Below are 24,265 nucleotides of genomic sequence, written 5' to 3' on the forward strand. Positions count from 1 at the left end.
CGAACCACTCGGGGATCAGCCAGTGTGAGGAAAGCACCCGAGTCACAAAATCCAACAAGTCTCTGTCCATCCAGCACAACCTCCTGCAAGTGCTTACCTCGATGAGCAGAAGTCGTCATAACTGCAGGTCGCACCCCGTAAACTCCTGGTGGTGCAACATGGGCTGAGTCACTAGGCCAGTCCTCACATAGCGGTGCCACATCTTCCTCCATGGCGCTGGGCTGTAAATAATTAACAATCCGATTGGGCGCAGGATCAGTCCTCATTTGAACAGCTGGGCAGGAGACTTGCCGATGCCCTGGCTGTCCACATTGATAGCATCTGAGCTGGGTCTCCCTCCATCCAAGGCGTCCTCTTGGGTAAGGGGTAGGGGAACTTGGAGGCCGGCTCCCACCTGAAGGTGCTGTAGGGGTTTGAGGATGATTCCTCCATGGCCTGGCTGGGCATGAGGCCTGCAAATGCCCGGGATGCCTACAAACATAACACCTGCGCTCTGTTACTTCCTCTCCCCGGCGTATTCCAGAAAGTGCAGTAGAAGCAACTGGAGGCACATTAACACGGGTATCAACATGTGGTGGCTTAGAGGAACGGGGAACAATGGGGACAGAATAACTGGGGGCATCCGGTGTTGTGGAGCTGTTAGGCGTCTCTCCATCCTCCAACAGAACCCTCCACTGAGGCTTGATGGTGAGCACCTCATCAGCTAGAGCAGCAGCTTCCTCCACTGTCGCTGGTTTTCTCTCACGCACCCATTCCCGGATCTCAGCGGGGCACTTGAAGTAAAACTGCTCTTTTAGGAGGACCTGGAGGACGGTCTCCAAGGTTAAGGCCTCCTCTGCCTCCAACCAACGATGCCACAGATGTTTGAGTTTGTGGGCATACATCTTGAAGGACACTTCCTCATCACATGCTAGAGTACGGAACTGAGTCCTGTAAGTGTCTGGCGTTACAGCATAATGTTCTAGAATAGTCTGTTTAATATCCGCATACTCACAGTTCCACCGATGGTCCATAGCTCTATAGGCTGCAGCAGCTCCACCCTCTAAGAGCCCAACCAGATGCCGGACGCGCTCCCTTTCTGGGACTTCCATTAATCGACACTGATGCTCAAAGTCCTGGAAGAAGCCCTCAATGTCACCAGCAGCCTCATTAAACTGCTTGAAGTCTTTGCGGGACACTCTGGGAAGTTCCCTCATGATGGGTGCTGGGGTTACAGTCTGTCTGGAACCTCTCGCGGCTTCCACAGCGAGCTGCTTATCCAGCAATGCCATCTCCTCCATCCTGCGCTCCTTCTCTTCAGCTCCACGCATGGCCTCCCTCTTATCTTCTATGGTGGCCTCATCTCCAAGCAGTGCCATCTTTTCCTTGTACCACACAACCCATTGACTTTTTTGGGTATTCACCTCCGGCTCCCGTCTTTGCTCCCCTTGCTGTGGAAATTGTTCCTCGGTGCCATCTTGCAGGCAAGCGTGTTCCAATGCCTCAATTAGTTGCTCCTTAGAGAGTCCTTTGTAGCCGACACCTAATTCACGGGCCTTTGTTTGTAGACTCGCCACAGTCCAGTTCCTGTATCCTGAGGTTCTGGTTTCAGACGTCGATTGGCTGTTGTCCTCCATTTCTTCTGCTCTGATCCCGCCGCTGCCAACCAGTTTGTGACGGGGGTGTACAACAGAGCAAAGGATGGACGAGGCCGAGGGACGATCCAACAGGTTTATTAACAGGAATGCAAGAACAGCACACGATAAGTCCACGTAAAACAGATTCGGGGGCCCTTCCCGACAATCCTCGGACCGGATTACAAAGCAATCGTCCTTACAGTAGTCCAAAGAGTTCCACACAATCCCACGGGCCGCCACACAGGCCTAGCTCCGTCCGTGTCCACAGCCACACAGGCTGGAGCTCCTGCTCCCTTCAAGTTTCAGCTCACTCTGCCTGAATCTCCCAGGTAAGCAGAGTTTACACTAGTTGGACTCTAGGCCCACCTCCCCCTACTCCCAGGGATGGAAGTGCCTCAAGAGGATATAACCTTGCATTTTAGGGGGGTGATTACCTACAACAATAGAAATGTACACAGAAGTAGTTCAAATAAGACAATGAACCCAGCTTGAAATAGGAATCTGTACAGCATATACAGTGAGAGGGTAAATTACATCTTCACACATGACACTCCTTAAAATTTAAGTCGGAATCAGGTCAAGTAAATCGGATAGATGACGCAATATGGGTTCCCCAGGAAATGACTAAAACGCGCTCCAAACGTTAGTGGCCATATTTAAAAGGATGGCCCTATTTGAACCCCTATAACTTTGAAAGGCAGGATCCTAGAGATTCGTCGATGGTCTCGTTGGAATCGGGGTGCGGAAATCTATGGGGGCCTTGGTAGACACTCTGCCAGATGTCTTTACTTGGGAGATATTTGACTCCAGGGGACAGCTCGGTCATGTACAGTAGGTTTGTTGCCCCTGGGCAACACGCCTCATGACAGCACGCTAACGCTCATGAAAGGGTTTTGCAGTTAACCGCCTGAAAGCAACGGTGAGAGAAGCAAACACGTACATAACCCTTGCATTTTAATAAGTCAGTTCTCATGACAGCTGGCTGTATGATCACCAGAGTTGCCCCATAGCCAGCTAAGAGCAATGGTGACAAAGCCTTATATGCAACTAACCTATGCAATTACTAACTCAAAGGTCACACAGATGCATGACACTCCTTAAAATTTATGTCGGAATCAGGTCAAGTAAATCGGATAAATGACGCAATATGGGGTCCCCAGGAAATGACTAAAAAGCGCTCCAAACGTTAGTGGCCATATTTAAAAGGATTGCCCTATTTGAACCCCGATAACTTTGGAAGGCAGGATCCTAGAGATTCGTCGATGGTCTCGTTGGAATCGGGGTGCGGAAATCTATGGGGGCCTTGGTAGACACTCTGCCAGAGGTCTTTACTTGGGAGATATTTGACTCCAGGGGACAGCTCGGTCATGTACAGTAGGTTTGTTGCCCCTGGGCAACACGCCTCATGACAGCACGTTAACGCTCATGAAAGGGTTTTGCAGTTAACCGCCTGAAAGCAACGGTGAGAAAAGCAAACATGTACATAACCCTTGCATTTTAATAAGTCAGTTTTCATGACAGCTGGCTGTATGATCACCAGAGTTGCCCCATATCCAGCAAAGAGCAATGGTGACAAAGCCTAATATGCAACTAACCTATGCAATTACTAACTCAAAGGTCACACAGATGCATGACACTCCTTAAAATTTAAGTCGGAATCAGGTCAAGTAAATCGGATAGATGACGCAATATGGGGTCCCCAGGAAATGACTAAAACGCGCTCCAAACGTTAGTGGCCATATTTAAAAGGATGGCCCCATTTGAACCCCGATAACTTTGGAAGGCAGGATCCTAGAGATTCGTCGATGGTCTCGTTGGAATCGGGGTGCGGAAATCTATGGGGGCCTTGGTAGACACTCTGCCAGAGGTCTTTACTTGGGAGATATTTGACTCCAGGGGACAGCTCGGTCATGTACAGTAGGTTTGTTGCCCCTGGGCAACACGCCTCATGACAGCACGCTAACGCTCATGAAAGGGTTTTGCAGTTACCCGCCTGAAAGCAACGGTGAGAGAAGCAAACACGTACATAACCCTTGCATTTTAATAAGTCAGTTCTCATGACAGCTGGCTGTATGATCACCAGAGTTGCCCCATAGCCAGCTAAGAGCAATGGTGACAAAGCCTTATATGCAACTAACCTATGCAATTACTAACTCAAAGGTCACAGAGATGCATGACACTCCTTAAAATTTATGTCGGAATCAGGTCAAGTAAATCGGATAAATGACGCAATATGGGGTCCCCAGGAAATGACTAAAAAGCGCTCCAAACGTTAGTGGCCAGATTTAAAAGGATGGCCCTATTTGAACCCCGATAACTTTGGAAGGCAGGATCCTAGAGATTTGTCGATGGTCTCGTTGGAATCGGGGTGCGGAAATCTATGGGGGCCTTGGTAGACACTCTGTCAGAGGTCTTTACTTGGGAGATATTTGACTCCAGGGGACAGCTCGATCATGTACAGTAGGTTTGTTGCCCCTGGGCAACACACCTCATGACAGCACGTTAACGCTCATGAAAGGGTTTTGCAGTTAACCGCCTGAAAGCAACGGTGAGAGAAGCAAACACGTACATAACCCTTGCATTTTAATAAGTCAGTTCTCATGACAGCTGGCTGTATGATCACCAGAGTTGCCCCATAGCCAGCTAAGAGCAATGGTGACAAAGCCTTATATGCAACTAACCTATGCAATTACTAACTCAAAGGTCACACAGATGCATGACGCTCCTTAAAATTTAAGTCGGAATCAGGTCAAGTAAATCGGATAAATGACGCAATATGGGGTCCCAAGGAAATGACTAAAACGCGCTCCAAACGTTAGTGGCCATATTTAAAAGGATGGCCCTATTTGAACCCAGATAACTTTGGAAGGCAGGATCCTAGAGATTTGTCGATGGTCTCGTTGGAATCGGGGTGCGGAAATCTATGGGGGCCTTGGTAGACACTCTGTCAGAGGTCTTTACTTGGGAGATATTTGACTCCAGGGGACAGCTCGATCATGTACAGTAGGTTTGTTGCCCCTGGGCAACACGCCTCATGACAGCACGTTAACGCTCTTGAAAGGGTTTTGCAGTTAACCGCTTGAAAGCAACGGTGAGAGAAGCAAACACGTACATAACCCTTGCATTTTAATAAGTCAGTTCTCATGACAGTTGGCTGTATGATCACCAGAGTTGCCCCATAGCCAGCTAAGAGCAATGGTGACAAAGCCTAATATGCAACTAACCTATGCAATTACTAACTCAAAGGTCACACAGATGCATTGCACTCCTTAAAATTTAAGTCGGAATCAGGTCAAGTAAATCGGATAGATGACGCAATATGGGGTCCCCAGGAAATGACTAAAACGCGCTCCAAACGTTAGTGGCCATATTTAAAAGGATGGCCCTATTTGAACCCCGATAACTTTGAAAGGCAGGATCCTAGAGATTCGTCGATGGTCTCGTTGGAATCGGGGTGCGGAAATCTATGGGGGCCTTGGTAGACACTCTGCCAGATGTCTTTACTTGGGAGATATTTGACTCCAGGGGACAGCTCTGTCATGTACAGTAGGTTTGTTGCCCCTGGGCAACACGCCTCATGACAGCACGCTAACGCTCATGAAAGGGTTTTGCAGTTAACCGCCTGAAAGCAACGGTGAGAGAAGCAAACACGTACATAACCCTTGCATTTTAATAAGTCAGTTCTCATGACAGCTGGCTGTATGATCACCAGAGTTGCCCCATAGCCAGCTAAGAGCAATGGTGGCAAAGCCTAATTTGCAATTAACCTATGCAATTACTAACTCAAAGGTCACACAGATGCATGACACTCATTAAATTTAAGTCGGAATCATGTCAAGTAAATCGGACTGATGACGCAATATGGGGTCCCCAGGAAATGACTAAAACGCGCTCCAAACGTTAGTGGCCATATTTAAAAGGATGGCCCTATTTGAACCCCGATAACTTTGGAAGGCAGGATCCTAGAGATTCGTCGATGGTCTCATTGGAATCGGGGTGTGGAAATCTATGGGGGCCTTGGTAGACACTCTGCCAGAGGTCTTTACTTGGGAGATATTTGACTCCAGGGGACAGCTCGGTCATGTACAGTAGGTTTGTTGCCCCTGGGCAACACGCCTCATGACAGCACGTTAACGCTCATGAAAGGGATTTGCAGTTAACCGCCTGAAAGCAACGGTAAGAGAAGCAAACACGTACATAACCCTTGCATTTTAATAAGTCAGTTCTCATGACAGCTGGCTGAATGATCACCAGAGTTGGCCCATAGCCAGCTAAGAGCAATGGTGACAAAGCCTAATATGCAACTAACCTATGCAATTACTAACTCAAAGGTCACACAGATGCATGACACTCCTTAAAATTTAAGTCGGAATCAGGTCAAGTAAATCGGATAGATGACGCAATATGGGGTCCCCAGGAAATGACTAAAACGCGCTCCAAACTTTAGTGGCCATATTTAAAAGGATGGCCCTATTTGAACCCCGATAACTTTGGAAGGCAGGATCCTAGAGATTCGTCGATGGTCTCGTTGGAATCGGGGTGCGGAAATCTATGGGGGCCTTGGTAGACACTCTGCCAGAGGTCTTTACTTGGGAGATATTTGACTCCAGGGGACAGCTCGGTCATGTACAGTAGGTTTGTTGCCCCTGGGCAACACACCTCATGACAGCACGTTAACGCTCATGAAAGGGTTTTGCAGTTAACCGCCTGAAAGCAACGGTGAGAGAAGCAAACACGTACATAACCCTTGCATTTTAATAAGTCAGTTCTCATGACAGCTGCCTGAATGATCACCAGAGTTGGCCCATAGCCAGCTAAGAGCAATGGTGACAAAGCCTAATATGCAACTAACCTATGCAATTACTAACTCAAAGGTCACACAGATGCATGACACTCCTTAAAATTTAAGTCGGAATCAGGTCAAGTAAATCGGATAGATGACGCAGTATGGGGTCCCCAGGAAATGACTAAAACGCGCTCCAAACGTTAGTGGCCATATTTAAAAGGATTGCCCTATTTGAACCCCGATAACTTTGAAAGGCAGGATCCTAGAGATTCGTCGATGGTCTCGTTGGAATCGGGGTGCGGAAATCTATGGGGGCCTTGGTAGACACTCTGCTAGAGGTCTTTACTTGGGAGATATTTGACTCCAGGGGACAGCTCGATCATGTACAGTAGGTTTGTTGCCCCTGGGCAACACGCCTCATGACAGCACGTTAACGCTCTTGAAAGGGTTTTGCAGTTAACCGCTTGAAAGCAACGGTGAGAGAAGCAAACACGTACATAACCCTTGCATTTTAATAAGTCAGTTCTCATGACAGTTGGCTGTATGATCACCAGAGTTGCCCCATAGCCAGCTAAGAGCAATGGTGACAAAGCCTAATATGCAACTAACCTATGCAATTACTAACTCAAAGGTCACACAGATGCATTGCACTCCTTAAAATTTAAGTCGGAATCAGGTCAAGTAAATCGGATAGATGACGCAATATGGGGTCCCCAGGAAATGACTAAAACGCGCTCCAAACGTTAGTGGCCATATTTAAAAGGATGGCCCTATTTGAACCCCGATAACTTTGAAAGGCAGGATCCTAGAGATTCGTCGATGGTCTCGTTGGAATCGGGGTGCGGAAATCTATGGGGGCCTTGGTAGACACTCTGCCAGATGTCTTTACTTGGGAGATATTTGACTCCAGGGGACAGCTCTGTCATGTACAGTAGGTTTGTTGCCCCTGGGCAACACGCCTCATGACAGCACGCTAACGCTCATGAAAGGGTTTTGCAGTTAACCGCCTGAAAGCAACGGTGAGAGAAGCAAACACGTACATAACCCTTGCATTTTAATAAGTCAGTTCTCATGACAGCTGGCTGTATGATCACCAGAGTTGCCCCATAGCCAGCTAAGAGCAATGGTGACAAAGCCTTATATGCAACTAACCTATGCAATTACTAACTCAAAGGTCACACAGATGCATGACACTCCTTAAAATTTATGTCGGAATCAGGTCAAGTAAATCGGATAAATGACGCAATATGGGGTCCCCAGGAAATGACTAAAAAGCGCTCCAAACGTTAGTGGCCATATTTAAAAGGATTGCCCTATTTGAACCCCGATATCTTTGGAAGGCAGGATCCTAGAGATTCGACGATGGTCTCGTTGGAATCGGGGTGCGGAAATCTATGGGGGCCTTCGTAGACACTCTGCCAGAGGTCTTTACTTGGGAGATATTTGACTCCAGGGGACAGCTCGGTCATGTACAGTAGGTTTGTTGCCCCTGGGCAACACGCCTCATGGCAGCACGTTATCGCTCATGAAAGGGTTTTGCAGTTAACCGCCTGAAAGCAACGGTGAGAAAAGCAAACATGTACATAACCCTTGCATTTTAATAAGTCAGTTTTCATGACAGCTGGCTGTATGATCACCAGAGTTGCCCCATAGCCAGCTAAGAGCAATGGTGGCAAAGCCTAATTTGCAATTAACCTATGCAATTACTAACTCAAAGGTCACACAGATGCATGACACTCATTAAATTTAAGTCGGAATCATGTCAAGTAAATCGGACTGATGACGCAATATGGGGTCCCCAGGAAATGACTAAAACGCGCTCCAAACGTTAGTGGCCATATTTAAAAGGATGGCCCTATTTGAACCCCGATAACTTTGGAAGGCAGGATCCTAGAGATTCGTCGATGGTCTCGTTGGAATCGGGGTGTGGAAATCTATGGGGGCCTTGGTAGACACTCTGCCAGAGGTCTTTACTTGGGAGATATTTGACTCCAGGGGACAGCTCGGTCATGTACAGTAGGTTTGTTGCCCCTGGGCAACACGCCTCATGACAGCACGTTAACGCTCATGAAAGGGATTTGCAGTTAACCGCCTGAAAGCAACGGTAAGAGAAGCAAACACGTACATAACCCTTGCATTTTAATAAGTCAGTTCTCATGACAGCTGGCTGAATGATCACCAGAGTTGGCCCATAGCCAGCTAAGAGCAATGGTGACAAAGCCTAATATGCAACTAACCTATGCAATTACTAACTCAAAGGTCACACAGATGCATGACACTCCTTAAAATTTAAGTCGGAATCAGGTCAAGTAAATCGGATAGATGACGCAATATGGGGTCCCCAGGAAATGACTAAAACGCGCTCCAAACTTTAGTGGCCATATTTAAAAGGATGGCCCTATTTGAACCCCGATAACTTTGGAAGGCAGGATCCTAGAGATTCGTCGATGGTCTCGTTGGAATCGGGGTGCGGAAATCTATGGGGGCCTTGGTAGACACTCTGCCAGAGGTCTTTACTTGGGAGATATTTGACTCCAGGGGACAGCTCGGTCATGTACAGTAGGTTTGTTGCCCCTGGGCAACACACCTCATGACAGCACGTTAACGCTCATGAAAGGGTTTTGCAGTTAACCGCCTGAAAGCAACGGTGAGAGAAGCAAACACGTACATAACCCTTGCATTTTAATAAGTCAGTTCTCATGACAGCTGCCTGAATGATCACCAGAGTTGGCCCATAGCCAGCTAAGAGCAATGGTGACAAAGCCTAATATGCAACTAACCTATGCAATTACTAACTCAAAGGTCACACAGATGCATGACACTCCTTAAAATTTAAGTCGGAATCAGGTCAAGTAAATCGGATAGATGACGCAGTATGGGGTCCCCAGGAAATGACTAAAACGCGCTCCAAACGTTAGTGGCCATATTTAAAAGGATTGCCCTATTTGAACCCCGATAACTTTGAAAGGCAGGATCCTAGAGATTCGTCGATGGTCTCGTTGGAATCGGGGTGCGGAAATCTATGGGGGCCTTGGTAGACACTCTGCTAGAGGTCTTTACTTGGGAGATATTTGACTCCAGGGGACAGCTCGATCATGTACAGTAGGTTTGTTGCCCCTGGGCAACACGCCTCATGACAGCACGTTAACGCTCTTGAAAGGGTTTTGCAGTTAACCGCTTGAAAGCAACGGTGAGAGAAGCAAACACGTACATAACCCTTGCATTTTAATAAGTCAGTTCTCATGACAGTTGGCTGTATGATCACCAGAGTTGCCCCATAGCCAGCTAAGAGCAATGGTGACAAAGCCTAATATGCAACTAACCTATGCAATTACTAACTCAAAGGTCACACAGATGCATTGCACTCCTTAAAATTTAAGTCGGAATCAGGTCAAGTAAATCGGATAGATGACGCAATATGGGGTCCCCAGGAAATGACTAAAACGCGCTCCAAACGTTAGTGGCCATATTTAAAAGGATGGCCCTATTTGAACCCCGATAACTTTGAAAGGCAGGATCCTAGAGATTCGTCGATGGTCTCGTTGGAATCGGGGTGCGGAAATCTATGGGGGCCTTGGTAGACACTCTGCCAGATGTCTTTACTTGGGAGATATTTGACTCCAGGGGACAGCTCTGTCATGTACAGTAGGTTTGTTGCCCCTGGGCAACACGCCTCATGACAGCACGCTAACGCTCATGAAAGGGTTTTGCAGTTAACCGCCTGAAAGCAACGGTGAGAGAAGCAAACACGTACATAACCCTTGCATTTTAATAAGTCAGTTCTCATGACAGCTGGCTGTATGATCACCAGAGTTGCCCCATAGCCAGCTAAGAGCAATGGTGACAAAGCCTTATATGCAACTAACCTATGCAATTACTAACTCAAAGGTCACACAGATGCATGACACTCCTTAAAATTTATGTCGGAATCAGGTCAAGTAAATCGGATAAATGACGCAATATGGGGTCCCCAGGAAATGACTAAAAAGCGCTCCAAACGTTAGTGGCCATATTTAAAAGGATTGCCCTATTTGAACCCCGATATCTTTGGAAGGCAGGATCCTAGAGATTCGACGATGGTCTCGTTGGAATCGGGGTGCGGAAATCTATGGGGGCCTTCGTAGACACTCTGCCAGAGGTCTTTACTTGGGAGATATTTGACTCCAGGGGACAGCTCGGTCATGTACAGTAGGTTTGTTGCCCCTGGGCAACACGCCTCATGGCAGCACGTTATCGCTCATGAAAGGGTTTTGCAGTTAACCGCCTGAAAGCAACGGTGAGAAAAGCAAACATGTACATAACCCTTGCATTTTAATAAGTCAGTTTTCATGACAGCTGGCTGTATGATCACCAGAGTTGCCCCATAGCCAGCTAAGAGCAATGGTGGCAAAGCCTAATTTGCAATTAACCTATGCAATTACTAACTCAAAGGTCACACAGATGCATGACACTCATTAAATTTAAGTCGGAATCATGTCAAGTAAATCGGACTGATGACGCAATATGGGGTCCCCAGGAAATGACTAAAACGCGCTCCAAACGTTAGTGGCCATATTTAAAAGGATGGCCCTATTTGAACCCCGATAACTTTGGAAGGCAGGATCCTAGAGATTCGTCGATGGTCTCGTTGGAATCGGGGTGTGGAAATCTATGGGGGCCTTGGTAGACACTCTGCCAGAGGTCTTTACTTGGGAGATATTTGACTCCAGGGGACAGCTCGGTCATGTACAGTAGGTTTGTTGCCCCTGGGCAACACGCCTCATGACAGCACGTTAACGCTCATGAAAGGGATTTGCAGTTAACCGCCTGAAAGCAACGGTAAGAGAAGCAAACACGTACATAACCCTTGCATTTTAATAAGTCAGTTCTCATGACAGCTGGCTGAATGATCACCAGAGTTGGCCCATAGCCAGCTAAGAGCAATGGTGACAAAGCCTAATATGCAACTAACCTATGCAATTACTAACTCAAAGGTCACACAGATGCATGACACTCCTTAAAATTTAAGTCGGAATCAGGTCAAGTAAATCGGATAGATGACGCAATATGGGGTCCCCAGGAAATGACTAAAACGCGCTCCAAACTTTAGTGGCCATATTTAAAAGGATGGCCCTATTTGAACCCCGATAACTTTGGAAGGCAGGATCCTAGAGATTCGTCGATGGTCTCGTTGGAATCGGGGTGCGGAAATCTATGGGGGCCTTGGTAGACACTCTGCCAGAGGTCTTTACTTGGGAGATATTTGACTCCAGGGGACAGCTCGGTCATGTACAGTAGGTTTGTTGCCCCTGGGCAACACACCTCATGACAGCACGTTAACGCTCATGAAAGGGTTTTGCAGTTAACCGCCTGAAAGCAACGGTGAGAGAAGCAAACACGTACATAACCCTTGCATTTTAATAAGTCAGTTCTCATGACAGCTGGCTGAATGATCACCAGAGTTGGCCCATAGCCAGCTAAGAGCAATGGTGACAAAGCCTAATATGCAACTAACCTATGCAATTACTAACTCAAAGGTCACACAGATGCATGACACTCCTTAAAATTTAAGTCGGAATCATGTCAAGTAAATCGGACTGATGACGCAATATGGGGTCCCCAGGAAATGACTAAAACGCGCTCCAAACGTTAGTGGCCATATTTAAAAGGATGGCCCTATTTGAACCCCGATAACTTTGGAAGGCAGGATCCTAGAGATTCGTCGATGGTCTCGTTGGAATCGGGGTGTGGAAATCTATGGGGGCCTTGGTAGACACTCTGCCAGAGGTCTTTACTTGGGAGATATTTGACTCCAGGGGACAGCTCGGTCATGTACAGTAGGTTTGTTGCCCCTGGGCAACACGCCTCATGACAGCACGTTAACGCTCATGAAAGGGATTTGCAGTTAACCGCCTGAAAGCAACGGTAAGAGAAGCAAACACGTACATAACCCTTGCATTTTAATAAGTCAGTTCTCATGACAGCTGGCTGAATGATCACCAGAGTTGGCCCATAGCCAGCTAAGAGCAATGGTGACAAAGCCTAATATGCAACTAACCTATGCAATTACTAACTCAAAGGTCACACAGATGCATGACACTCCTTAAAATTTAAGTCGGAATCAGGTCAAGTAAATCGGATAGATGACGCAATATGGGGTCCCCAGGAAATGACTAAAACGCGCTCCAAACTTTAGTGGCCATATTTAAAAGGATGGCCCTATTTGAACCCCGATAACTTTGGAAGGCAGGATCCTAGAGATTCGTCGATGGTCTCGTTGGAATCGGGGTGCGGAAATCTATGGGGGCCTTGGTAGACACTCTGCCAGAGGTCTTTACTTGGGAGATATTTGACTCCAGGGGACAGCTCGGTCATGTACAGTAGGTTTGTTGCCCCTGGGCAACACACCTCATGACAGCACGTTAACGCTCATGAAAGGGTTTTGCAGTTAACCGCCTGAAAGCAACGGTGAGAGAAGCAAACACGTACATAACCCTTGCATTTTAATAAGTCAGTTCTCATGACAGCTGCCTGAATGATCACCAGAGTTGGCCCATAGCCAGCTAAGAGCAATGGTGACAAAGCCTAATATGCAACTAACCTATGCAATTACTAACTCAAAGGTCACACAGATGCATGACACTCCTTAAAATTTAAGTCGGAATCAGGTCAAGTAAATCGGATAGATGACGCAATATGGGGTCCCCAGGAAATGACTACAACGCGCTCCAAATGTTAGTGGCCATATTTAAAAGGATGGCCCTATTTGAACCCTGATAACTTTGGAAGACAGAATCCTAGAGATTCGTTGATGGTCTTGTTGGAATCGGGGTGCGGAAATCTATGGGGGCCTTGGTGGACACTCTGCCAGAGGTCTTTACTTGGGAGATATTTGACTCCAGGGGACAGCTCGGTCATGTACAGTAGGTTTGTTGCCCCTGGGCAACACGCCTCATGGCAGCACGTTATCGCTCATGAAAGGGTTTTGCAGTTAACCGCCTGAAAGCAACGGTGAGAAAAGCAAACATGTACATAACCCTTGCATTTTAATAAGTCAGTTTTCATGACAGCTGGCTGTATGATCACCAGAGTTGCCCCATAGCCAGCTAAGAGCAATGGTGGCAAAGCCTAATTTGCAATTAACCTATGCAATTACTAACTCAAAGGTCACACAGATGCATGACACTCATTAAATTTAAGTCGGAATCATGTCAAGTAAATCGGACTGATGACGCAATATGGGGTCCCCAGGAAATGACTAAAACGCGCTCCAAACGTTAGTGGCCATATTTAAAAGGATGGCCCTATTTGAACCCCGATAACTTTGGAATGCAGGATCCTAGAGATTCGTCGATGGTCTCGTTGGAATCGGGGTGTGGAAATCTATGGGGGCCTTGGTAGACACTCTGCCAGAGGTCTTTACTTGGGAGATATTTGACTCCAGGGGACAGCTCGGTCATGTACAGTAGGTTTGTTGCCCCTGGGCAACACGCCTCATGACAGCACGTTAACGCTCATGAAAGGGATTTGCAGTTAACCGCCTGAAAGCAATGGTAAGAGAAGCAAACACGTACATAACCCTTGCATTTTAATAAGTCAGTTCTCATGACAGCTGGCTGAATGATCACCAGAGTTGGCCCATAGCCAGCTAAGAGCAATGGTGACAAAGCCTAATATGCAACTAACCTATGCAATTACTAACTCAAAGGTCACACAGATGCATGACACTCCTTAAAATTTAAGTCGGAATCAGGTCAAGTAAATCGGATAGATGACGCAATATGGGGTCCCCAGGAAATGACTAAAACGCGCTCCAAACTTTAGTGGCCATATTTAAAAGGATGGCCCTATTTGAACCCCGATAACTTTGGAAGGCAGGATCCTAGAGATTCGTCGATGGTCTCGTTGGAATCGGGGTGCGGAAATCTATGGGGGCCTTGGTAGACACTCTGCCAGAGGTCTTTACTTGGGAGATATTTGACTCCAGGGGACAGCTCGGTCATGTACAGTAGGTTTGTTGCCCCTGGGCAACACACCTCATGACAGCACGTTAACGATCATGAAAGGGTTTTGCAGTTAACCGCCTGAAAGCAACGGTGAGAGAAGCAAACACGTACATAACCCTTGCATTTTAATAAGTCAGTTCTCATGACAGCTGGCTGAATGATCACCAGAGTTGGCCCATAGCCAGCTAAGAGCAATGGTGACAAAGCCTAATATGCAACTAACCTATGCAATTACTAACTCAAAGGTCACACAGATGCATGACACTCCTTAAAATTTAAGTCGGAATCAGGTCAAGTAAATCGGATAGATGACGCAGTATGGGGTCCCCAGGAAATGACTAAAACGCGCTCCAAACGTTAGTGGCCATATTTAAAAGGATTGCCCTATTTGAACCCCGATAACTTTGAAAGGCAGGATCCTAGAGATTCGTCGATGGTCTCGTTGGAATCGGGGTGCGGAAATCTATGGGGGCCTTGGTAGACACTCTGCTAGAGGTCTTTACTTGGGAGATATTTGACTCCAGGGGACAGCTCGGTCATGTACAGTAGGTTTGTTGCCCCTGGGCAACACACCTCATGACAGCACGTTAACGCTCATGAAAGGGTTTTGCAGTTAACCGCCTGAAAGCAACGGTGAGAGAAGCAAACACGTATATAACCCTTGCATTTTAATAAGTCAGTTCTCATGACAGCTGGCTGAATGATCACCAGAGTTGGCCCATAGCCAGCTAAGAGCAATGGTGACAAAGCCTAATATGCAACTAACCTATGCAATTACTAACTCAAAGGTCACACAGATGCATGACACTCCTTAAAATTTAAGTCGGAATCAGGTCAAGTAAATCGGATTGATGACGCAATATGGGGTCCCCAGGAAATGACTAAAACGCGCTCCAAACGTTAGTGGCCATATTTAAAAGGATTGCCCTATTTGAACCCCGATAACTTTGAAAGGCAGGATCCTAGAGATTCGTCGATGGTCTCGTTGGAATCGGGGTGCGGAAATCTATGGGGGCCTTGGTAGACACTCTGCTAGAGGTCTTTACTTGGGAGATATTTGACTCCAGGGGACAGCTCGGTCATGTACAGTAGGTTTGTTGCCCCTGGGCAACACACCTCATGACAGCACGTTAACGCTCATGAAAGGGTTTTGCAGTTAACCGCCTGAAAGCAACGGTGAGAGAAGCAAACACGTACATAACCCTTGCATTTTAATAAGTCAGTTCTCATGACAGCTGGCTGTATGATCACCAGAGTTGCCCCATAGCCAGCTAAGAGCAACGGTGACAAAGCCTAATATGCAACTAACCTATGCAATTACTAACTCAAAGGTCACACAGATGCATGACACTCCTTAAAATTTAAGTCGGAATCAGGTCAAGTAAATCGGATAGATGACGCAATATGGGGTCCCCAGGGAATGACTAAAACGCGCTCCAAATGTTAGTGGCCATATTTAAAAGGATGGCCCTATTTGAACCCTGATAACTTTGGAAGACAGAATCCTAGAGATTCGTCGATGGTCTTGTTGGAATCGGGGTGCGAAAATCTATGGGGGCCTTGGTGGACACTCTGCCAGAGGTCTTTATTTGGGAGATATTTGACTCCAGGGGACAGCTCGGTCATGTACAGTAGGTTTGTTGCCCCTGGGCAACACGCCTCATGACAGCACGTTAACGCTCATGAAAGGGTTTTGCAGTTAACCGCCTGAAAGCAACGGTAAGAGAAGCAAACACGTACATAACCCTTGCATTTTAATAAGTCAGTTCTCATGACAGCTGGCTGAATGATCACCAGAGTTGGCCCATAGCCAGCTAAGAGCAATGGTGACAAAGCCTAATATGCAACTAACCTATGCAATTACTAACTCAAAGGTCACACAGATGCATGACACTCCTTAAAATTTAAGTCGGAATCAGGTCAAGTAAATCGGATAGATGACGCAATATGGGGTCCCCAGGAAATGACTAAAACGCGCTCCAAACGTTAGTGGCCATATTTAAAAGGATTGCCCTATTTGAACCCCGATAACTTTGAAAGGCAGGATCCTAGAGATTCGTCGATGGTCTCGTTGGAATCGGGGTGCGGAAATCTATGGGGGCCTTGGTAGACACTTTGCTAGAGGTCTTTACTTGGGAGATATTTGACTCCAGGGAACAGCTCGGTCATGTACAGTAGGTTTGTTGCCCCTGGGCAACACACCTCATGACAGCACGTTAACGCTCATGAAAGGGTTTTGCAGTTAACCGCCTGAAAGCAACGGTGAGAGAAGCAAACACGTACATAACCCTTGCATTTTAATAAGTCAGTTCTCATGACAGCTGGCTGTATGATCACCAGAGTTGCCCCATAGCCAGCTAAGAGCAACGGTGACAAAGCCTAATATGCAACTAACCTATGCAATTACTAACTCAAAGGTCACACAGATGCATGACACTCCTTAAAATTTAAGTCGGAATCAGGTCAAGTAAATCGGATAGATGACGCAATATGGGGTCCCCAGGGAATGACTAAAACGCGCTCCAAATGTTAGTGGCCATATTTAAAAGGATGGCCCTATTTGAACCCTGATAACTTTGGAAGACAGAATCCTAGAGATTCGTCGATGGTCTTGTTGGAATCGGGGTGCGGAAATCTATGGGGGCCTTGGTGGACACTCTGCCAGAGGTCTTTATTTGGGAGATATTTGACTCCAGGGGACAGCTCGGTCATGTACAGTAGGTTTGTTGCCCCTGGGCAACACGCCTCATGACAGCACGTTAACGCTCATGAAAGGGTTTTGCAGTTAACCGCCTGAAAGCAACGGTAAGAGAAGCAAACACGTACATAACCCTTGCATTTTAATAAGTCAGTTCTCATGACAGCTGGCTGAATGATCACCAGAGTTGGCCCATAGCCAGCTAAGAGCAATGGTGACAAAGCCTAATATGCAACTAACCTATGCAATTACTAACTCAAAGGTCACACAGATGCATGACACTCCTTAAAATTTAAGTCGGAATCAGGTCAAGTAAATCGGATAGATGACGCAATATGGGGTCCCCAGGAAATGACTAAAACGCGCTCCAAACGTTAGTGGCCATATTTAAAAGGATTGCCCTATTTGAACCCCGATAACTTTGAAAGGCAGGATCCTAGAGATTCGTCGATGGTCTCGTTGGAATCGGGGTGCGGAAATCTATGGGGGCCTTGGTAGACACTTTGCTAGAGGTCTTTACTTGGGAGATATTTGACTCCAGGGAACAGCTCGGTCATGTACAGTAGGTTTGTTGCCCCTGGGCAACACACCTCATGACAGCACGTTAACGCTCATGAAAGGGTTTTGCAGTTAACCGCCTGAAAGCAACGGTGAGAGAAGCAAACACGTACATAACCCTTGCATTTTAATAAGTCAGTTCTCATGACAGCTGGCTGTATGATCACCAGAGTTGCCCCATAGCCAGCTAAGAGCAACGGTGACAAAGCCTAATATGCAACTAACCTATGCAATTACTAACTCAAAGGTCACACAGATGCATGACACTCCTTAAAATTTAAGTCGGAATCAGGTCAAGTAAATCGGATAGATGACGCAATATGGGGTCCCCAGGAAATGACTACAACGCGCTCCAAATGTTAGTGGCCATATTTAAAAGGATGGCCCTATTTGAACCCTGATAACTTTGGAAGACAGAATCCTAGAGATTCGTTGATGGTCTTGTTGGAATCGGGGTGCGGAAATCTATGGGGGCCTTGGTGGACACTCTGCCAGAGGTCTTTACTTGGGAGATATTTGACTCCAGGGGACAGCTCGGTCATGTACAGTAGGTTTGTTGCCCCTGGGCAACACGCCTCATGACAGCACGTTAACGCTCATGAAAGGGTTTTGCAGTTAACCGCCTGAAAGCAACGGTGAGAGAAGCAAACACGTACATAACCCTTGCATTTTAATAAGTAAGTTCTCATGACAGCTGGCTGTATGATCACCAGAGTTGGCCCATAGCCAGCTAAGAGCAATGGTGACAAAGCCTAATATGCAACTAACCTATGCAATTACTAACTCAAAGGTCACACAGATGCATGACGCTCCTTAAAATTTAAGTCGGAATCAGGTCAAGTATATCGGATAGATGACGCAATATGGGGTCCCCAGGAAATGACTAAAACGCGCTCCAAACGTTAGTGGCCATATTTAAAAGGATTGCCCTATTTGAACCCTGATAACTTTGGAAGGCAGGATCCTAGAGATTCGTCGATGGTCTCGTTGGAATCGGGGTGCGGAAATCTATGGGGGCCTTGGTAGACACTCTGCTAGAGGTCTTTACTTGGGAGATATTTGACTCCAGGGGACAGCTCGGTCATGTACAGTAGGTTTGTTGTCCCTAGGCAACACACCTCATGACAGCACGTTAACACTCATGAAAGGGTTTTGCAGTTAACCGCCTGAAAGCAACGGTGAGAGAAGCAAACACGTACATAACCCTTGCATTTTAATAAGTCAGTTCTCATGACAGCTGGCTGAATGATCACCAGAGTTGGCCCATAGCCAGCTAAGAGCAATGGTGACAAAGCCTAATATGCAACTAACCTATGCAATTACTAACTCAAAGGTCACACAGATGCATGACACTCCTTAAAATTTAAGTCGGAATCAGGTCAAGTAAATCGGATAGATGACGCAATATGGGGTCCCCAGGAAATGACTAAAACGCGCTCCAAACGTTAGTGGCCATATTTAAAAGGATTGCGCTATTTGAACCCTGATAACTTTGAAAGGCAGGATCCTAGAGATTCGTCGATGGTCACGTTGGAATCGGGGTGCGGAAATCTATGGGGGCCTTAGTAGACACTCTGCTAGAGGTCTTTACTTGGGAGATATTTGACTCCAGGGGACAGCTCGGTCATGTACAGTAGGTTTGTTGCCCCTGGGCAACACACCTCATGACAGCACGTTAACGCTCATGAAAGGGTTTTGCAGTTAACCGCCTGAAAGCAACGGTGAGAGAAGCAAACACGTACATAACCCTTGCATTTTAATAAGTCAGTTCTCATGACAGCTGGCTGTATGATCACCAGAGTTGCCCCATAGCCAGCTAAGAGCAACGGTGACAAAGCCTAATATGCAACTAACCTATGCAGTTACTAACTCAAAGGTCACACAGATGCATGACACTCCTTAAAATTTAAGTCAGAATCAGGTCAAGTAAATCGGATAGATGACGCAATATGGGGTCCCCAGGAAATGACTAAAACGCGCTCCAAATGTTAGTGGCCATATTTAAAAGGATGGCCGTATTTGAACCCTGATAACTTTGGAAGACAGAATCCTAGAGATTCGTCGATGGTCTTGTTGGAATCGGGGTGCGGAAATCTATGGGGGCCTTGGTAGACACTCTGCTAGAGGTCTTTACTTGGGAGATATTTGACTCCAGGGGACAGCTCGGTCATGTACAGTAGATTTGTTGCCCCTGGGCAACACACCTCATGACAGCACGTTAACGCTCATGAAAGGGTTTTGCAGTTAACCGCTTGAAAGCAACGGTGAGAGAAGCAAACACGTACATAACCCTTGCATTTTAATAAGTCAGTTCTCATGACAGCTGGCTGTATGATCACCAGAGTTGCCCTATAGCCTGCTAAGAGCAACGGTGACAAAGCCTAATATGCAACTAACCTATGCAATTACTAACTCAAAGGTCACACAGATGCATGACACTCCTTAAAATTTAAGTCGGAATAAGGTCAAGTAAATCGGATAGATGACGCAATATGGGGTCCCCAGGAAATGACTAAAACGTGCTCCAAACTTTAGTGGCCATATTTAAAAGGATGGCCCTATTTGAACCCCGATAACTTTGGAAGGCAGGATCCTAGAGATTCGTCGATGGTCTCGTTGGAATCGGGGTGCGGAAATCTATGGGGGCCTTGGTAGACACTCTGCCAGAGGTCTTTACTTGGGAGATATTTGACTCCAGGGGACAGCTCGGTCATGTACAGTAGGTTTGTTGCCCCTGGGCAACACGCCTCATGACAGCACGTTAACGCTCATGAAAGGGTTTTGCAGTTAACCGCCTGAAAGCAACGGTGAGAGAAGCAAACACGTACATAACCCTTGCATTTTAATAAGTCAGTTCTCATGACAGCTGGCTGTATGATCACCAGAGTTGGCCCATAGCCAGCTAAGAGCAATGGTGACAAAGCCTAATATGCAACTAACCTATGCAATTACTAACTCAAAGGTCACACAGATGCATGACACTCCTTAAAATTTAAGTCGGAATCAGGTCAAGTAAATCGGATAGATGACGCAATATGGGGTCCCCAGGAAATGACTAAAACGCGCTCCAAACGTTAGTGGCCATATTTAAAAGGATGGCCCTATTTGAACCCCGATAACTTTGAAAGGCAGGATCCTAGAGATTCGTCGATGGTCTCGTTGGAATCGGGGTGCGGAAATCTATGGGGGCCTTGGTAGACACTCTGCCAGAGGTCTTTACTTGGGAGATATTTGACTCCAGGGGACAGCTCGGTCATGTACAGTAGATTTGTTGCCCCTGGGCAACACACCTCATGACAGCACGTTAACGCTCATGAAAGGGTTTTGCAGTTAACCGCCTGAAAGCAACGGTGAGAGAAGCAAACACGTACATAACCCTTGCATTTTAATAAGTCAGTTCTCATGACAGCTGGCTGTATGATCACCAGAGTTGCCCCATAGCCAGCTAAGAGCAACGGTGACAAAGCCTAATATGCAACTAACCTATGCAATTACTAACTCAAAGGTCACACAGATGCATGACACTCCTTAAAATTTAAGTCAGAATCAGGTCAAGTAAATCGGATAGATGACGCAATATGGGGTCCCCAGGAAATGACTAAAACGCGCTCTAAATGTTAGTGGCCATATTTAAAAGGATGGCCCTATTTGAACCCTGATAACTTTGGAAGACAGAATCCTAGAGATTCGTCGATGGTCTTGTTGGAATCGGGGTGCGGAAACCTATGGGGGCCTTGGTAGACACTCTGCCAGAGGTCTTTACTTGGGAGATATTTGACTCCAGGGGACAGCTCGGTCATGTACAGTAGGTTTGTTGCCCCTGGGCAACACGCCTCATGACAGCACGTTAACGCTCATGAAAGGGTTTTTCAGTTAACCGCCTGAAAGCAACGGTGAGAGAAGCAAACACGTACATAACCCTTGCATTTTAATAAGTCAGTTCTCATGACAGCTGGCTGTATGATCACCAGAGTTGCCCTATAGCCTGCTAAGAGCAACGGTGACAAAGCCTAATATGCAACTAACCTATGCAATTACTAACTCAAAGGTCACACAGATGCATGACACTCCTTAAAATTTAAGTCGGAATCAGGTCAAGTAAATCGGATAGATGACGCAATATGGGGTCCCCAGGAAATGACTAAAACGCGCTCCAAACGTTAGTGGCCATATTTAAAAGGATGGCCCTATTTGAACCCCGATAACTTTGAAAGGCAGGATCCTAGAGATTCGTCGATGGTCTCGTTGGAATCGGGGTGCGGAAATCTATGGGGGCCTTGGTAGACACTCTGCCAGAGGTCTTTACTTGGGAGATATTTGACTCCAGGGGACAGCTCGGTCATGTACAGTAGGTTTGTTGCCCCTGGGCAACACGCCTCATGACAGCACGTTAACGCTCATGAAAGGGTTTTGCAGTTAACCGCCTGAAAGCAACGGTGAGAGAAGCAAACACGTACATAACCCTTGCATTTTAATAAGTAAGTTCTCATGACAGCTGGCTGTATGATCACCAGAGTTGGCCCATAGCCAGCTAAGAGCAATGGTGACAAAGCCTAATATGCAACTAACCTATGCAATTACTAACTCAAAGGTCACACAGATGCATGACGCTCCTTAAAATTTAAGTCGGAATCAGGTCAAGTAAATCGGATAGATGACGCAATATGGGGTCCCCAGGAAATGACTAAAACGCGCTCCAAACGTTAGTGGCCATATTTAAAAGGATTGCCCTATTTGAACCCCGATAACTTTGGAAGGCAGGATCCTAGAGATTCGTCGATGGTCTCGTTGGAATCGGGGTGCGGAAATCTATGGGGGCCTTGGTAGACACTCTGCTAGAGGTCTTTACTTGGGAGATATTTGACTCCAGGGGACAGCTCGGTCATGTACAGTAGGTTTGTTGTCCCTAGGCAACACATCTCATGACAGCACGTTAACGCTCATGAAAGGGTTTTGCAGTTAACCGCCTGAAAGCAACGGTGAGAGAAGCAAACACGTACATAACCCTTGCATTTTAATAAGTCAGTTCTCATGACAGCTGGCTGTATGATCACCAGAGTTGCCCTATAGCCTGCTAAGAGCAACGGTGACAAAGCCTAATATGCAACTAACCTATGCAATTACTAACTCAAAGGTCACACAGATGCATGACACTCCTTAAAATTTAAGTCGGAATAAGGTCAAGTAAATCGGATAGATGACGCAATGTGGGGTCCCCAGGAAATGACTAAAACGTGCTCCAAACGTCAGTGGCCATATTTAAAAGATGGCCCTATTTGAACCCCGATAACTTTGGAAGACAGGATCCTAGAGATTCGTCGATGGTCTCCTTGGAATCGGGGTGCGGAAATCTATGGGGGCCTTGGTAGACACTCTGCCAGAGGTCTTTACTTGGGAGATATTTGACTCCAGGGGACAGCTCGGTCATGTAGAGTAGGTTTGTTGCCCCTGGGCAACACACCTCATGACAGCACGTTAACGCTCATGAAAGGGTTTTGCAGTTAACCGCCTGAAAGCAACGGTGAGAGAAGCAAACAGATACATAACCCTTGCATTTTAATAAGTCAGTTCTCATGACAGCTGGCTGTATGATCACCAGAGTTGCCCCATAGCCAGCTATGAGCAATGGTGACAAAGCCTAATATGCAACTAACCTATACAATTACTAACTCAAAGGTCACACAGATGCATGACACTCCTTAAAATTTAAGTCGGAATCAGGTCAAGTAAATCGGATAGATGACGCAATATGGGGTCCCCAGGAAATGACTAAAACGCGCTCCAAACTTTAGTGGCCATATTTAAAAGGATGGCCCAATTTGAACCCCGATAACTTTGGAAGGCAGGATCCTAGAGATTCGTCGATGGTCTCGTTGGAATCGGGGTGCGGAAATCTATGGGGGCCTTGGTAGACACTCTGCCAGAGGTCTTTACTTGGGAGATATTTGACTCCAGGGGACAGCTCGGTCATGTACAGTAGGTTTGTTGCCCCTGGGCAACACACCTCATGACAGCACGTTAACGCTCATGAAAGGGTTTTGCAGTTAACCGCCTGAAAGCAACGGTGAGAGAAGCAAACTCGTACATAACCCTTGCATTTTAATAAGTCAGTTCTCATGACAGCTGGCTGAATGATCACCAGAGTTGGCCCATAGCCAGCTAAGAGCAATGGTGACAAAGCCTAATATGCAACTAACCTATGCAATTACTAACTCAAAGGTCACACAGATGCATGACACTCCTTAAAATTTAAGTCGGAATCAGGTCAAGTAAATCGGATAGATGACGCAATATGGGGTCCCCAGGAAATGACTAAAACGCGCTCCAAACGTTAGTGGCCATATTTAAAAGGATTGCCCTATTCGAACCCCGATAACTTTGAAAGGCAGGATCCTAGAGATTCGTCGATGGTCTCGTTGGAATCGGGGTGCGGAAATCTATGGGGGCCTTGGTAGACACTCTGCTAGAGGTCTTTACTTGGGAGATATTTGACTCCAGGGGACAGCTCGGTCATGTACAGTAGGTTTGTTGCCCCTGGGCAACACGCCTCATGACAGCACGTTAACGCTCATGAAAGGGTTTTTCAGTTAACCGCCTGAAAGCAACGGTGAGAGAAGCAAAC

The 24,265-nt window shown here is 46.7% G+C and overlaps 1 protein-coding gene across 1 annotated transcript in view; it reads left to right on the forward strand.

The window, feature by feature from the left end:
* Positions 1–24,265, forward strand: part of LOC142289832 (uncharacterized) — a 509,301-nt gene that overhangs the window by 193,667 nt on the left and 291,369 nt on the right. The gene's annotated exons all lie outside the window — the stretch shown is intronic.

The sequence above is a fragment of the Anomaloglossus baeobatrachus genome, chromosome 2, assembly GCF_048569485.1.
Source record: "Anomaloglossus baeobatrachus isolate aAnoBae1 chromosome 2, aAnoBae1.hap1, whole genome shotgun sequence".
NCBI lineage: Eukaryota > Metazoa > Chordata > Amphibia > Anura > Aromobatidae > Anomaloglossus > Anomaloglossus baeobatrachus.